General features: G+C 44.3%; 1 protein-coding gene, 1 non-coding gene and 1 pseudogene across 7 annotated transcripts in view; all 3 read right to left on the bottom strand.

The window, feature by feature from the left end:
- Positions 1-9,118, bottom strand: part of TLN2 (talin 2) — a 464,397-nt gene extending 455,279 nt beyond the window's left edge. For 3 of the 6 annotated variants that reach the window (XM_012443139.2, XM_012443144.2, XM_064361373.1), the window contains exon 1: positions 9,038-9,118. The gene's annotated coding sequence lies outside the window, so the exon portion shown is untranslated. Of the gene's footprint in view, positions 1-7,326; positions 7,528-9,037 lie in introns of those variants that run through there. The other 3 variants (XM_012443140.3, XM_064361372.1, XM_064361371.1) reach the window with 2 other exon arrangements.
- Positions 9,119-14,091: 4,973 nt separating this feature from the next.
- On the bottom strand, positions 14,092-14,198 carry LOC135268765 (U6 spliceosomal RNA). Its single transcript, XR_010337118.1, has one exon. It is a non-coding gene; the product is annotated as a U6 spliceosomal RNA (small nuclear RNA).
- Positions 14,199-14,823: 625 nt separating this feature from the next.
- On the bottom strand, positions 14,824-15,515 carry LOC105710598 (dehydrogenase/reductase SDR family member 7-like; annotated as a pseudogene).
- Positions 15,516-16,083: the final 568 nt, after the last annotated feature.

The following is a 16,083-nucleotide window of genomic DNA, read 5'->3' as shown; positions in this document are numbered from 1 at the left end:
GGAAACAGGTTTAACTGAGTCACAGTTCAGCATGGCTGGGGAGGTCTCAGAAAACTTAAAATAATGGTGTAAGGGGAAGCAAACATGTCCTTCTTCACATGGCATCAGGAGAGAGAAGTGCCAAGCAAAGGGGAAAAGCCCCTCATAAAATCATCAGATCTCGTGAGATCTCACTATCACAAGAACAGCATGGGGGTAACCACCCCCATGATTCAATTACCTCCCACTGGTGCCTCCCACAACACAAGGGGATTATGGGAACCACAATTCAAGATGAGATTTTTGCGTGGGGACACAGCCAAACCATAACATTCCACCCCTGACCCCTCCCAAATCTCACGTCCTCACATTTCAGAACACCATCATGCCTTTCCAACAGTCCTCCAAAGTCTTAGTTCATTTCAGTATTAACCCAAAAGTCCAAGTCCAAAGTCTCATCTGAGACAAGGCAAGTCCCTTGAGCCTATGAGCCTGTGAAATCAAAAGCAAGTCTGTTACTTCCTAGATACAAAGAGAGTACAGGCATTGGCTAACTACACTCGTTCCAAATGGGACTCTGTTGGGGGGGGTTTCAATCCAACATTTTCCTTTTGCACTGCTCTAGCAGAGGTTTTCCATCAGGGCTCCACCCCTGCAGCAAAATTCATCCAGGCATTTTATTACATCCTCTGAAATGTAGGCAGAGGTTCCCAAACCTCGATTCTTCTGCACACCTGCATGACCAACATCACATGGAAGTTGCCAAGGTTTGGGTCTTGCAGCCTATGAAGCAATGGCCTGAGTTGTACTTTGGCCCTTTTTATCCACTGCTGGAGTGGCTGGGATGCAGGACACCAAGTCCCAAGGCTTCACATAGCAGGGGGGCCCTGGACCCAGCCCACGAAACCATTTTTCCCTCTTAGGACTCTGGGCCCTAGGTGGATGGGGCTGCAGCAAAGGTCTCTGACATGCCCTGCAGACATTTCCCCCCTTATCTTGGTGATTAGCATTTGGCTGCTCCTTACTTACACAAATTTCTGAAACTGGCTTGAATTTCTCCCCAGAAAATGGGTTTTTCTTTTCTACTGTATCATCACGCTGCAAATTTTCTAAACTTTTATGCTCTGTCACCTCCTAAATGCTCTGCTGCTCAGAAATGTCTTCTGCCAAATGCCCTAAATCATCTCTCTCAAATTCAAAGTTCCGTAGATCTCTAGAGCAGGGGCAAAAAGCCACCAGTAGCAAAAATACTGTCGCCGTAGCTCTAGTTACCAAGAAGTTCCTCATCTCCATCTGAGACCACTTTGGCCTGGAATGTATTGTCCATATCACTATTAGCATTTTGGTCAAAACCATTCAAAAAGTCTCTGGGAAGTTCCAAACTTTCCTGTATCTTCCTGTCTTCTTCTGAGCCCTCCAAACTGTTCTAATGTCATTTCCACATATTTGGGTGTCTTTATAGCAGCACCCCACTCTGTGGTACCAATTTACTCTATTAGTCCATTCTCATGTTGCTAAAAGGACATACCCGAGACTGGGTAATTTGTAAAGGAAACAGGTTTTAACTGATTCACAGTTCAGCATGACTGGGGCGCGGGGGCGGATCACAAAACTTACAATCATGATGGAAAGGGAAGCAAACACATCCTTCTTCACATGACAGCAGGAGAGAGAAGTGCCAAGCAAAGGGGGAAAAGCCCCTTATGGAACCATCAGGTCTTGTGAGATCTCACTCACTACTATGAGAACAGCATGGGTGTAACCACCCCCATGGTTCAATTACCTCCCACCAGGTCCTTCCCACCCACACACATGGGGATTATGGCAACTACAATTCAAGATGAGATTCTGGGTGGGGACAAAGCCAAACCATATCACATCCATAGCACGGCTGGCTGGAAAGGAGCACAAGACCCATGGAAGAGAGGCAGCTATTTCCTCTAAACTGGTGGTTCTCCACAGAACTTATCAGTTCTATCAAGATTTCAAAAATCACATTAAAGGTGTGGGTTGAAAATGGCAGAGGCAGAATAGCCAGCGAAGCCAGGGATTGTATGGAAAGAGATCTGGGTTCAAACACCAGCCCAGCCCTCTCTGGCTGACCCACAAGATCAGCCTCTTCGGGAAACTTCTTAAAAATGCAAATCAAACCACACCAAGGACCCACAGAATTTGAAACTCAGGCCCAATAATCTGGGGTTTAACAAGACCTGCAGGTGATTCCTGTGCATTTTAGTTTGGAAACCAGTGATGTAATCTCAAGCATGGTTTTCAAATTGTGCAGCCCTGGCTTCCAGTTGGTTAAGATTCCAGATCTCCCATCAGGATCCACAGAATCACACAGTATGTGCTTTTTTTGGTGTAGAGCGGGGTGTGGTGGCTCACACCTATAATCCCAATGTTTTGGGAGGTCAAGGTGGGAGGATCGTTTAAGGTCAGGAGTTTCAGACCACTCTGGGCAATATATAAAATACAATTTAGCCAGGTATGGTGGCAAGCTCCTGTAGTCCCAGCTTAACAAGAGGCTAAGGCAAGAGTTTGAGGTTGTAGTGAGGTGTGATTGTACAACTGCACTCAAGCTTGGGCATCAGAGAGACCCTGTCTCTAAAAATATTATTCAGATAAAAAACAAAATGTCAAATGCTTTTGAAAGATTGGTTTTAGCTGCAACTGGCAAAAACTCATCAATTCTATCAAGATTTCAAAAATCACATTAAGAAGCTTGGTTGAAAATGGTAAAGGTGGAACAGCCAGCTACGCCAGGGATCGTATGGAAAGAGAGAGACCTGGGTTGAAACACCAGCCTAGTCCTCTCTGGACCTCAAATAGAAAAACTCAGGCCAGGCACCGTGGCTCAAGCCTGTAATTCCAGCACTTAGGGAGGCCAAAGCAGGCGGATTGCCTGAGCCAGGAGTTCCAGACAGGCCTGGCCAACGTGGTGAAACTCCATCTCTACTAAAGATACAAAAATTAGCTGGGAGTGGTGGCACAAGCCTATAATCCCAGCTACTCAGGAGGCTGAGGCATAAGAATCACTTGAACCCAGGAGGTTGGGGTTGCAGTGAGCTGAGATCATGCCACTGCACTCCAGCTAGCTAGACCCTGTTTAAAAATTTTTTTTCAAAAAAGGCTTCTCAATTGGCCAGTAGCTCTCCCTGCAGGGGCCATTATTGGTCCTCCCTCAAAATGGGATCAGAGAAAGTTAAGATAAAGGAACGCTTGTAAGAGCTTTCCTGAGGTCTTACCTTCACCACCTCCTAGGGGCAGAGGGAAACAGCTTTTTCTGAAGCTATCCTTTACACTGAAGGTATACTCTTAAAGCTGAGAAATCACAGGATTTTAGAAAACAATTAATTGAAAATTTCCAAAGAGATAAGAGATTGCTATAGGAAGAAGCAACAGAGAAAGTAAGCGTGATATTTCCCAGCCTTTTTTTCTAAATGGTTGCTGGTGAGTTTCTTATCCATTAACCAAATATTTTTTTAACTTGTTTTCATATAGAAAAGGCTGCATGTTTGAACAAGTCAACCAACTGAAGTGTATATGGAGAAAGTTAATTACCTCCCCCTCCTCACTGCTAATCTTAAACAATCTTAAGTTTTGGGTGTCCTTACACATCTTTCTCCAAGGTCATACACATAGGGCTTCTTTTTTAAAATCAGAAATACAGTCATACAACACATGATACACTGCAACTAGCTTTTATTTTATATATTTTTAATATGTCATGCACAACCCTCACAAAATAATCCATACAACGTATGTACCTTATTTTATTCATTTTACTAATCAACATTTGTTGCTTCTAATTTATTTACTACAAAAAATCCTACAACAAACATCCTTACCCACAGACCCTTACATGCCAATGTTTTTCTTTCTGTAAAACAAGTTGCAAGTGTAGGATTGCTGGGTTACATGGCACCCGGGTGCTCCAAACTTCCACAGAAACCATCTGCTTTTCCCAAGGGTTGTAACAATTCACACTTGCACCAATAGAGTCTGAGAATTCCCACTCTGCCCCCCATCTAACCGAGAGTATCACCAACCTTTTAAAAGATGTATCAATCGTATGGACAGGAAATAATATCTATTTTTAAATTGTATTTCTCTGGCCACTAGGGAGGTTGAGAAGAGATGCAGTAATTTGCATCCCTTCTTCTGGGAATTGCCTGGTCACATCCTTTTCTCATCTTTATCTATAGTGTTGTATTTCAGTATTACTGTTTCATCATATACTCATCTACCCGCCCTGGCTACACAAAGTACAAAAGAGTATCACCTCCCAGGAACACAATGTGTGGGCATTGTGAGGGCAGGGGATATCTTCTCAGCATAAAGTGCATGCTAAGCCCTCAAAAACATTCACTGAACAAGTGAGTAACAGAGGTAGGGAATTATGTTTGTTAAAATTGCAGCTAAAAGAGTAAAAAGTAAATTACTAATGTTCATTCCTTGTTCTACATTTTCAGAACAGCATCAGTTTGGCTGAAATTAAATTGTCGGTTAAGAGAAAAAACAAAACCATGTTCTTGGCACTGTCTCTGAAACTCCACTGTGAAATGGGTGGCAAATGAGCCCAGTCCCAATTCATAGCTCTGGGCGACACATAAATAAAGACGCTCACAACTAAAGCATTTTGTACCCAGCTTTGTCCACCAGCTGTCATTCAAATGGCACCTGCCACTGAGCCAAAGATTGCCAGGGTGGTCAATACACAAGAGCGGCCTCCCTTAAGCACGCCATCTCCCCCTCCTCCACCCTGACTTCTTTGCCTTTCTCCAGCTTATTGAGGAGCGGGTGTGGGCCCTGCAGGGGAAACCTGACTGCGTTCAGATTCCTTAACTCTTTGAACTTTAGGCAAAACATCTGGTCATACCCACCATTTATCCCTATTATTTGTAATAGGTATGTTTGGCTTATGTTTTAACTAGTCTCCTTATTGTATATAAAAGTGATACGATTAAAAAGTTCTGGGGAAAGTCTGTAATAAAAAGGCACAGGTGGGTATGTTAGGCTATAATTCTGGCCCTGCTTATTATGTTTTCCTTCTTGTCTTTAAAATTTTTCTACCTAATAAAAATAACTAAATTATTTAACTCTTTTTCAGTACTTCCTGTACTGGCCAACAGCCACTCAAAATCACCAAAAAAACATTATGAGTTAAAAGTTCTGAAGCAATAATGTCACAGATCACAAGTTGCAGACACTGTCTTAAGAGTCTGGACATGCCACACACGCATCACGATACCACTACACAGATTGGTAAAGAGACAAGCAACTTTCCAAAACACATACTCGTTTTATAACCTTTTGAAGTTACCAAATCTTTTTCTTTTTTTTTTTTTTTAATACTTTTCATAGAAACGAAGATGGTGTTACTCAGGCTGGAGTGCAGTGGGCGATCTCAGCTCACTACAACCTCTGCCTCCTAGGTTCAAGCGATTCTCCTGCCTCATCCTCCTGAGTAGCTCGGACTATAGGTGTGTGCCACCAAGCCCGGCTAATTTTTTGTATTTTACTAGTGATGGGGTTTCACCATATTGGCCAGGATGGTCTCGATCTCCTGACCTCGTGATCCGCCCACCTCGGCCTCCCAAAGTGCTGGGATTGCAGGCATGAGCCACTGCGCCCGGCCACAAAATCTTAAAAGGGAAAAAAAAATGCAAAACTTTGGTCAAGCCATGAAGTTATGATAATAAGAATAAGGGTGGCCAGGTGCGGTGGCTCATGCCTATAATCCCAGTACCCTGGGAGGCCCAGATGGGTGGATCATCTGAGGTCAGGAATTCAAGATCAGCCTGGCCAACCTGGTGAAACCCCATCTCTACTAAAAATATGAAAATTAGCTGGGTGTGGTGGTGCGTGCCTGTAATTCCAGCTACTTGGAAGGCTGAGGTGACAGAGCAAGACTCCATCTCAAAAAAAAAAAGAATCAGGCAAGAGGCAACAAAGCACAATTTATAACAATTTGTTGAGAGAGGCATAAAAAAATTGACAAAAATTAAGGTAGTAAACTTGGGAATAAAGATTGGAGGGTTTGCAATAAAGCTTCTCTAATTTTTATTATATAAAGTTTAACATATGCATAAAATATATGTGGTATATATGTAGTTAAAAAACATAATGCTAAAATGCATAAATACATATTTAGATACATAGGGTTTTTTCTGAGCATAGTTGGTAAAAACATATTGTGCACCACCGTCCTTTACAGCTCTAAGGAACTAATGATGTTCTGAGAGTGAGGGGTGAAGGAGGGGAAAATCAGATTAATTTTGAGATAGAAAAAAGAAACTGACTAGAAAATACCATACCCACCTCTTCCTAAACCGTAACTTCACTTAAAAATACTCTAGGGAACAGTGTTTGCAAAACCTGAATGAGTCAGCAGTAGGTATGAGTTCAAAACACATATACAGCCTATACCTGTACAGAATATCCCCAGTAACTCATTCAAAAGGGTCAAGTTTTTAAAAAGTTCACTTTCTCTTTGGAGGTAGAAGCCCCACATCAATGCCAAAAAGGGAGACTCTCTAATACTCTTTGGAATCTCCCTGATAACTTGAATGGGTACAAAGGCAGAAAGAAACCAGTGGCTTCCCCAATTTGAAGAGACCTATTTCTGTGATTAAGGTACTCCCCTCTAAAACTGGAAATTTAAACTGATTCCTCTTCTAAACTAGCTAGGCTAATTTTGGAAAAATGTTATCTTGGGCTCTGGGTGTTTTCCACTATTCTAGTGCTCAATGGAAAAAAAAGGCATTCGTGTAGGCATCTCTCTTCTCTCAAGGCCACTTGTCACACTCACACCCACATTTATCCTCTGGTTTCACACAGAGGTCCCAAATAAGCAATCAAGGTAGACAAAATCTTGGCTGATGTTCATATCGAAGATAGTTTTGCAGGCACTTCTTGAAATGAATGAGGGAAAGAGCTGCCTAATCCCTAACATCTCCAGGCACATCTCCCACATGAGAGCCTCTTCCCTCCCTCTGCACACGTAACCCCCAACCCCAGAGGTTTTTGTCGCTTCTAGTCTCTTCAATGACGAAGACCCGAAGTGCCGACAAGACCTCAACACTATGCCATCACTTCAGTAACACGCCAAGGAGAACACATTCCTGCACTCGGCTGCCTGTAGGTCAGCAAATACGCCCCTACCCTGCCCCTTCACAGAGCAGAGGTGCAGTCTGTTTCAAAAGTAGATTCCCCACTCCCGCTTCCTCCTCACTCCAGAGAGGTCGCCACCTCCAAGCTCTAGAGAAGGGAGGTCAGCATGCACCCGACAATGCCACAGCTCAACAAACCCAGGTACTATTAAAAGGAAAAGTAAGCGGTACTTACAGCACCAGGGCAATTTATGTGTATTTTGGGGTCCACTTCTCCAGGACATCATCCCTACCCATCTTTAATTATATCTTTGATATCGCCAACACTTCGGCTCATTCCTCTCTGATCTGGAAATACCCAGAAGTTTTCACTATAAGACACAGGAATTCTGGCCTAAGTTGTCCCAGCTCTTCACGGACAGCAAGAATCCAAGTTTCCCTATGCGTCACCTGAAGCCCCAACTTCTAGAAAGGCCCTCCTTTCCTCGCCTCCAGGAGCTGACAGAGCAGAGCACGCAGCCGCGGGCGCTACTGCTGTCGCCGCCAAAGCCAAGGAGGCGACTGGAAGCTCAGGCTGGTTGGTGGCCTCGGGGCGACCACAGCCAGGCCCTGGTTCCGATCCGCGAACCAAGGCGCCTCCTCTACCCCAGGGAGTGAGCTCCCGCGCCCCGCGGAGCACTCAGGCGAGCCCGGGCGCCGGGAGAACGCTCTGCACTCGGCGCCCAGCCCCGGGACGCCGCCAAGCGCACGGCTCCAGAGGAGCGCCAGGGGAGCGGCTGCGGGGAAGAGGGGCGTGTTCCCTGAGCCTCCGAGCCCCAAGGCCGGGTCCAGTCGGGACAGCTGAAGGCGGCAAGCCGAGCACGCGGTCCGTGACGGCGGCTCTCGGCCCCAAACCCCGCCGGCCGGCGTGGCGACGCGCTGTAGCCCGCGCGCCCTTGCGGGGACAGCAGTCGTGCGCGCCTTGCACGGCCGCCTCCGCGCCTGCCTCGGCGCGCAAACTTTCCCGGCGACAACCGCTCAGGCCTCTCCGGCGGGGGCGCGGCGCTCTCCCCGGGGCCCAGAGACTGCTCGCCCCCTCCCCTCCAGAGCCAAGACCCACTGAAAATATGGCGCCCTCGAAAGTCGCTCCTCGATCCCCTCAGGTTTCCCGAAATGCCCGTCTCCAGGTCCCTTCAGCTCCCAATGGGCGCGAAATTTCAGCTCGTGGGACCAAGGAAGGAAAGGGAGCCGCTGAGTATGTGTGAGACCAGCCGTACTGGATGCAAAGCCTGTCCCCGCTCTCGGCCCGGCACTGCCCCCGTCGCTCAGCGGCCAGCAGTTCGCCCGTGGCGAGACTGCCAAGTAAAGGGCAGTCGTGGGATCGGCAGGTCTGAGTGTCCGGCACTGGAAAAGGAGCTCCGCACTGGCGGACTGTCTTAGCCCAGAGCCTCGGCGGGAGACTTGTTTGCAAAGTGGCGCTGGAGTCCGGGCGGCCAGTGCTGGAATGAAGCCGCTCCGCCCGCGCCAACTCGCCTGGCGCGGGGGCCCGGCCGGGGTCGAGGGGACACTATGCAGGCGGGGCCGCTTTTCAAAGCCCAGTTACCGGAAACCCAGCGAGAGCCCCAGAGGGGACCGGCCGCCCACGGCCAGGAATCCGCTCTCTGGCGCCGGCTGCGAGGCTGTCTGCAAATCGCTGCGCCTGGGTCCAGTGCAGAGAAACATACATGTGCAATAGACAGGTGCATTAATTTCATTTTATTTTTATTTTCCTGCAAGAAGCCCTCCTAGACCAGCAAATCTGAGAGCTTTATGGGTTTTTCCTGCATTGGCATCACTCACGAGAACCAAAAGGGAGAAAAAAAACACCCACATTTTCCTTCTGGAGAGGGGAGGGAAAAGACACGAGAAATTCATGCAACGTGCATGCAGCTGGAGGAAGGAAAACCCGAGTGAGCCGTGCGCCTTACCGGGGGATGCATTTACTGTCTCATTGCAGAGTCCCTGCCCAGGAGTGCAGCCCGCGTCCCCCTGCGCGCTGGGCGACCACTCCGCTCCCGCAGCCGCCTCAGCCGCTGCCGCCGCCGCCGCTGGCTCCAGGCGCGGAACAAGAGCCGAGGGCGAGCTCGAGCGCTGGGAGGGCAGGAAGCGCGTCATCATTAGGGGACGGCGCGGCTCCGGTCCGGCCGCCGCGCCGCGCGGCACCGAGGCTGGGCCGCCACCGAGGCTTGGGCCCCCCGCCTTGGGTCTCTCCCCGAGTGGGGTGAGGCTCGAGTGGGGTGAAGCTGAAAGGGTTCGTGAGGGAAGGTGACGCAGCGGTCGAGCTGTCACGGGGAAGGGAGGATCAGGGTGACCCGGCTTCCCAGAACTGGGGCTCTGCTGTGTAAAGGGGATGACTGGAGGACGCGGCGTCTTGTGGGCTGGGGCCCCTAGGTCCGTAGAGTGCCTTCTCGGGACCTCTGGCCAGGTCCTGGGGGAAGCGAGGTGTGGCTGACCGGAAGGCCGTGGCGGGCAGTGAGGTCTTACTACGATGCGGAGGGCCGTGACCCGAGGCAGACCTGCTCCTTTAAGCACAGGGACCCTGAAACCTTGCTGGTCGGGGGTCACTTAGGAATTTGGAGAACGACTATAGGGATGAGTGGCGGTAGGGGCGTGCTCTGTTAACAAGAAGAAAATAATTTACTCCTGCTTGCCATTCCCTGAATAAAGTCAGTTATATACCTCTTAGGTTTAGAGTCATTATTAGTAAATACTGTAAGTACCATGGAACAATGTGAAGGTTATTTAAGGAGGTGAGGAGACAAGACACTATACCATATGGTCCCATTTTTTATAACTGTCATTTATGGAGAAAGGCAGAAAAGACTGGATGAATAAACACCAATAAGTCTCAGTGATTGGTGGAATTGTGAGTGATTTTACTTATTTATCTATAAGGGACACATTACTCTTGTAATTTAAAAAAAAGTAGGGTTTCACCTTGTTTGCCAGACTGGTCTTAAATCCCTGGCCTCAGATGATCCTCTTTTAAAAAAAGTAATAAGAAAAGAATTAGCCATGACCCCTTTACTCCTAACACTTTGGGAGGCCAAAGCAGGAAGATCTCAAGCCCAAGGAGTTTAAGATTGGCCTGGGCAATATAGGGAGACCCCATCTCTACAAAAAAATTTAAAAAATTAGCCGAGTGTGGTGGCGCATGCCTGTAGTCTCAGCTACTGGGGAGAATGTTGGGAGGATCACTTGAGCCCAGAAGCCTGAAGGCTGCGGTCAGCGGGATCGCACTACTGCACTCCAGCCTGGATGACAGAGCGGGACCCAGTCGCAGAAAGAAAAAAAAAAAGGAAAGACCACATTTTTCCATTCCAGTACAGAATGACCACGATAGGCCTCTCTCCAAGAAATAGGGAGCAAATCTCTTCAGTTACTCGAAACTGCTGGCCACTTTTTAGTGTCTCAGAGAATGAAACTGCTGTCACCATAAACCAGAGAGTGAATTGATTTTGTAAATAATCGAAATTATTTTGAATAATTCCATTGGGGCATTGGATAAGGCTGGACATTCTGTAAGAATAATAGCCTGTCCTTGTCCAGGCTGATAAACTGGACTGTATCATAACAGCAAAGACCTTTACAAGCTTAGGATACAACTTTGTAACTTATTGCAGAAAATAATTATAAATCTAATAAAGTATAAATACATATAAATGCAGAGTGAGAGAACCGATTACTTGGCAACTTGAGAAAGTCCTAAAAGTTGCAAGGCACAATTTCTAATAGTACAAGGGAAGTATTTCTGTTCACCACATCTTTTTAAATTCAGCAGTCTCACAGAACAACTAATGGTGGCAGCAAGCCACCTCAGGGGATGGTTAAAAGGTACATGTTTATTGATTTCTGTAACAGCCTGGTAATAAGCTCACTAAATTAATGCCACCTAAATTGTTCCTTGGTTTACTAACAAAGAATAACCATATTTTTATGGTCCGAATGCCAGATTTACATAAAATGCTCATCAAGAAGGAGAGGGAAAAAAAGTGGTTGCAACTAAAGTTATTTTCCCCTTCTACTTAGTCCTCCGTTCATAGGGCCCAATAGCTTCCTAGCAGTCATCTCAAAATCTTTCTGACACCTGGATTTCAAGATTTTCCATTGCTTAATGCATCCTCCTGGAAGTATCCCCACACTTTTCCACTACCCATCAGTGAGATGCCATTCAGTATTAGAAGCTACATGCCATGAGAGCAAGAACTTTATCTGTATCTCTGTGTCTGAAAGAGCCTGGCACATAGTATTTAATAGGTACTCAGCAAAAATCTGTTTTATGAAAATAGCCTTATTTGTTCACTGTTTATTTTACTAGTTCCTGAAATGTTTGAAAAGTTATCTCTCCTATTAGAGTGTCAGCATAATTCTGGGATGCTAAGATCCTGTAGAGTTACAGCCTTGGTTTGGTTCAGTTACTTTTCAAAGTTGCAGCTAAATCCTAAAACATTCAGAAGGGTGAGGTGCAGGTGTCTGAATATTTGTGCATTAATAATCTAATTAGCACTATCTTGTGGCTTTCCAAGGTCAATTAAATACTTTCCCCCAGTGAGAAAGAACATCAACCTTAGAACTCAGCTTTAGTTCTAGCTTCAAACCAATTGGCTTTGGCTACTTCATAATTTTACAGCTCCTCATTTTTCTAACCACTCTTATGACTTCAAAGCCCTTTACTGTTTTTTTTACAGAAATCAACTAACCATTCTATTATCATATCTAGCATATTTTTCAAAAATTTCCACAGTAGAATAAAAGTGATTTTGCTAGTAACTTTTACTAAGTTTCTGAAATTGAGATGCCTACCTAGACCTAAAAAGAGTTATTTCTAAATTTAGAGTCAGCTACTAGTAGTCTGTCTTTACTGTTCACAATGATCATAGTTATTTGTAGACCAGCAAAAAAAAAAAAAAAAAAACTTACTTTACAGTCTCTTACTTCTGCCAAGCAGATCTTAAGTAACAAAATAATACATTTTGTATGAATACAGAGTGGAACATTTGGGGAGGTAAGTCAAAGAGATAGCTTCCAAATCACTTATAATAAATATATCTGGAACAAAAAACCATTCTCTCCACAAGTTAGATTTGTAATTATCAAATTAAACATTGCTTGGTGCTAAAGAGCTGGATGCTGAGAGATTGCCCCCCTCCTCCCATCCCACTGAGCTTTAACCTCCTGACTTCCTAGCACATGTGGGTATTGGGGGTCACTTAGCTCAGCTTTCATAGCTGAGCAAATTCAACTGTGTCAAAGTTGAAAAAATAGAAGAAATTCCACCAAATATTTTGTTCCAGTTTATTTATAAGAGCATATTTTGTGCCATATGAAAATATTTTAAAGGGCTCCCTTGATACAATACACCAACAGTTCATGATTTCCTATCCTTTCAAAAATGTTTGTATCCTTCCCAAGAGCAAGGGAGGTAGGAACCACATTTTCTAAAAATTGTCCATCATTCAGAACCAGACATGAAAAGAAGATACTTAGGCTTCTATTGTAATTTGTTATCTTTAGGTTTGTAGAAATCTCTTCACCTCTTTTCTAAGTTCCAGGAGAGCATATTAACCAAAAATTATAGTAGGAAACATTTTCTGAGTTGTAGTACAGCATATAGTTCATACGTTATTTCTAATTCATTTGAAAAGCAAATGTTTGACATTTTGCAAAAATTATATATTTTAGCTTTTTAGTTATCTCAAAGCATGGGACCTCATTTTATTCCTAACTAATCAGGATAGCATGACAGACATGGATTTAAATGCTTTATTTAAAAGGGGTGATTAGGCTGGGCACAGTGGCTCATGCTTGCAATCCTAGCACTTTGAGAGGCCAAGATAGAAGGATCTCTTGAGGCCAAGAGTTTGAGACCAGCCTGGTCAACATAGCAAGACCCCATCTCTTTTATTTATTTATTTATTTTTAAGAAAAAAAGGAAAAAGAGGAAATTGCTCCTATAGATTCAGGAAATGGTTATCATCGTGCCCAACACAGAACATGCTTGAGATTAATTTTTCTTCTCCTACATTATATAAAACATACTACAAAAGGTGCTTTGTCTCTGAAGCAACATACTGTAATATTGGGGTTCAGGGGTTCAGGGTGCCCTTAGCTCCCCTGAGAGGATGTTTCTTCAGGTTCTTGTTCTCCTGCCCTTTTAAGACTGAGAGAGGGGACCACGGCCCAGTGCGCAGTAAATGCCAGACTCAAAAGTGTTTGTAGAAAGTGATTTTATTTAAAGAAAGAGAGAAACAGCTAACTCTCATACTGAGTGAGAGAATCCAGAAAGATGGAATCCGGGAGAGAAAAGCAGCTTCCACACTGAGTGCAAGGGAATAGAGAGAGAGATGGAGTTTAGCAGGGGAAGACAGGCTTCCACGAGAGAGTGTAGAAGAGGACCCCAGAGGAGAAATCCAGGAGAGAGAAAGATCCAATAAGGGAGTGTTCCTGGAAGGGGACCCAAACATGGAGTCCCAAGGGGTGTGGAAGAAGGGGACTTTTAACCTGGGAGGAACCCCCGCCTTCTCTAAGACCCCTGACCAATGAAAGGAGTTCCTTAGGACTTCCACTGGAGTGATTGGCTTTTTGTTTCTTCCCAAGCCCGTGAAATTTAAACATAAACCATTAAATCTCCTGGATGGAGAGAGATGGGAGCGGGGGCATGGTGCTGGGAAATTCTTGTCCTTAAAACTACGCCCCCTTGTGGACCCTGGAAAGAGAACACCTTCCCTCAATACAGTCTAGAATAATATAATACCAATAATTATTTTGCTAAGTTGAGTTGATCCTTAATTCAAATCAAATGGTTAATATAGAGTGAATAGTACGGGACGCAGGATGTTTTATCTTTTGGCTGCTTGCTTGCTGATTTAAGATGTGTTTGGGGTTATACTATGGTTAAAAATATTTTTTAAATATTTTATTGCATATTATCAAATTTGCTTTATTATGTGTCATTTAAGTCTCTGGTTATTTGGGATTTTTTAAAAATATGGAACGCTTCACGAATTTGCGTATCATCCTTGAGCAGGGGCCATACTAATCTTCTCTGTATCGTTCCAATTTTAGTGTATGTGTTGCCAAAGCGAGCATGGGATTTTTTTTTAAGTTATATAGCCAGGCGTGCTGTCTCACGCCTGTAATCCAAGCACTTTGGAGGCCAAGGCAGGTGGATCACCTGAGGTCAGGAGTTCAAGACCAGCCTGACCAACATGGTGAAACCTCGTCTTTAAAAAAAAAGTTATATATAAATAGGTTTTCATGAAATTGTTCCATAATATCAAGATATAGTAGAAAAACTTTTAAACTAAAAAATTGTTTTAAAAATCTGTTATCACAGACAGTTGCACCCCCCACCTTTCATTAAAATATGTTAGCTAAGCTTGGACTTTGGGGCTCTTTTTTTTTAGGAAAGTCCACATAACACTGTTATTTGGGGAAAGGTTGCAAATAATTTCAGTAGATAGAGTGCTTGTCTTCATTTTTCCCAGTTTGTAGAGGTGAACTGCTTTGTTTGCTGCCACAAGTATCTGAAGTGGATCGACAATCACTGTAGGATTTATCAGTGATCCATCGATGGTCCGTTCCAAGGCTTTTCTTCTCAAGTCTCCTGCATTTTTGACATCTTTAAATAACAGAAGGGTCACCCTGCATTCAGGAAATAGGTCCAGCTGATGTGTTAACTGCATTTCACAGATAAGCAGGATTCATCCCGTCCCTAGTTCTCCATCTTGTTGGTTATCCACCAGGCCCAGGTTGGCATGTATTGCCACAAATATGCTAGTACCAAGAAAGGATGTTCTATATTCCAAAGTTCTTTCAAATCATTAGCCATGCTGATTAACATCAGCCGCACACAACGACTGGTTGCCATCTTGTAGGATTGATCTCCACCATTGCCTATAGTCTTTGTGACTTCTCCAGCTAGGGAATTTGCCACAATATTTGATTGCACAGGTCCCGGGCAAATGTTAGAAACTATTATACCTGGGTATATGGCAAGTTCCATTCGAAGGCCATTTAAAAAACCCCGAAGAGCATGCTTGCTGGCACAGTATCCACTGGAAAGAGGTGCAGCTATGATACCCAGGAGGCTATTCACAGTAACAATCTTTCCTTGCTTCCTCTCGATCATGTAAGGCAGAACACACTTTGTCAAGGACACCGTCCCTAAGTAGTTAAGCTCTATTAGCTTTCTGTAGACATCCAAGCTGGTATCCATGCACAAAGAACGCTGGGATACCCCACCATTGTTGACCAAAATGTCGATTCTGCCAAACTCCTGGAAACAGCTTTAGTAGCCGCTTCATGGGAACCAGTGTCGGTCAGGTCAAGGGGCAAAACAAGTATATCTTTTTCTTTTAAATTGCTATTCTCTAGGCATCTTCTTTTCACCCTTTCCGGGTTCATCCATGGCACCTCTAAAGGTGCCGCAGAACTCTTTTTACAAAAATCAAAAACATTTTATTTAGGGTTTTGACCAATATTAACTTTAAAATATTATATTTATTGTCATCTAGGTAATATTATTCTAGGTCTACCTCAAATGGAATGGATTTGTTCTAAACAAAATAAGATGATTAGATCATGTCTAAGTCAGTAATTGTTTTTCACTATTTAATTAAAAGTGATCAAATGAAATATAGTAAATTTAAGTAGAAATTACTTAGATATATTGAGTGTAACTTCAGGGAGGTAAGTGGGGACTATGAGTTTACATCAATGACAAAATAAGTATGTCCAGCACAATTCTTACTTGCCTATTTCTTTAAATCAATTTAACAAATATTTACTGAGTTGATGCCAGGATGTATTATGAACAAGACACTCTCCCACTCAGCTGTGGCAGACATCTACTCAATAAAAGGGTCTCTGCCTTCCCTTTTAAGATTAGAGAGGCCACACCAGATATTCAAATTGATTCTGTCTATAAAAGGTCTTTAAAAGTCTTCTTTCATCTTATCACTTCCTTCAGAGT

The sequence above is a fragment of the Aotus nancymaae genome, unplaced genomic scaffold (genome assembly GCF_030222135.1).
Source record: "Aotus nancymaae isolate 86718 unplaced genomic scaffold, 86718_ANA_hifiasm-v0.15.2.pri h1tg000041l, whole genome shotgun sequence".
Taxonomy (NCBI): domain Eukaryota; kingdom Metazoa; phylum Chordata; class Mammalia; order Primates; family Aotidae; genus Aotus; species Aotus nancymaae.
The sequence above is the reverse complement of the archived record's forward strand: the minus strand, read 5'-3'. Positions and strand labels throughout refer to the sequence as shown.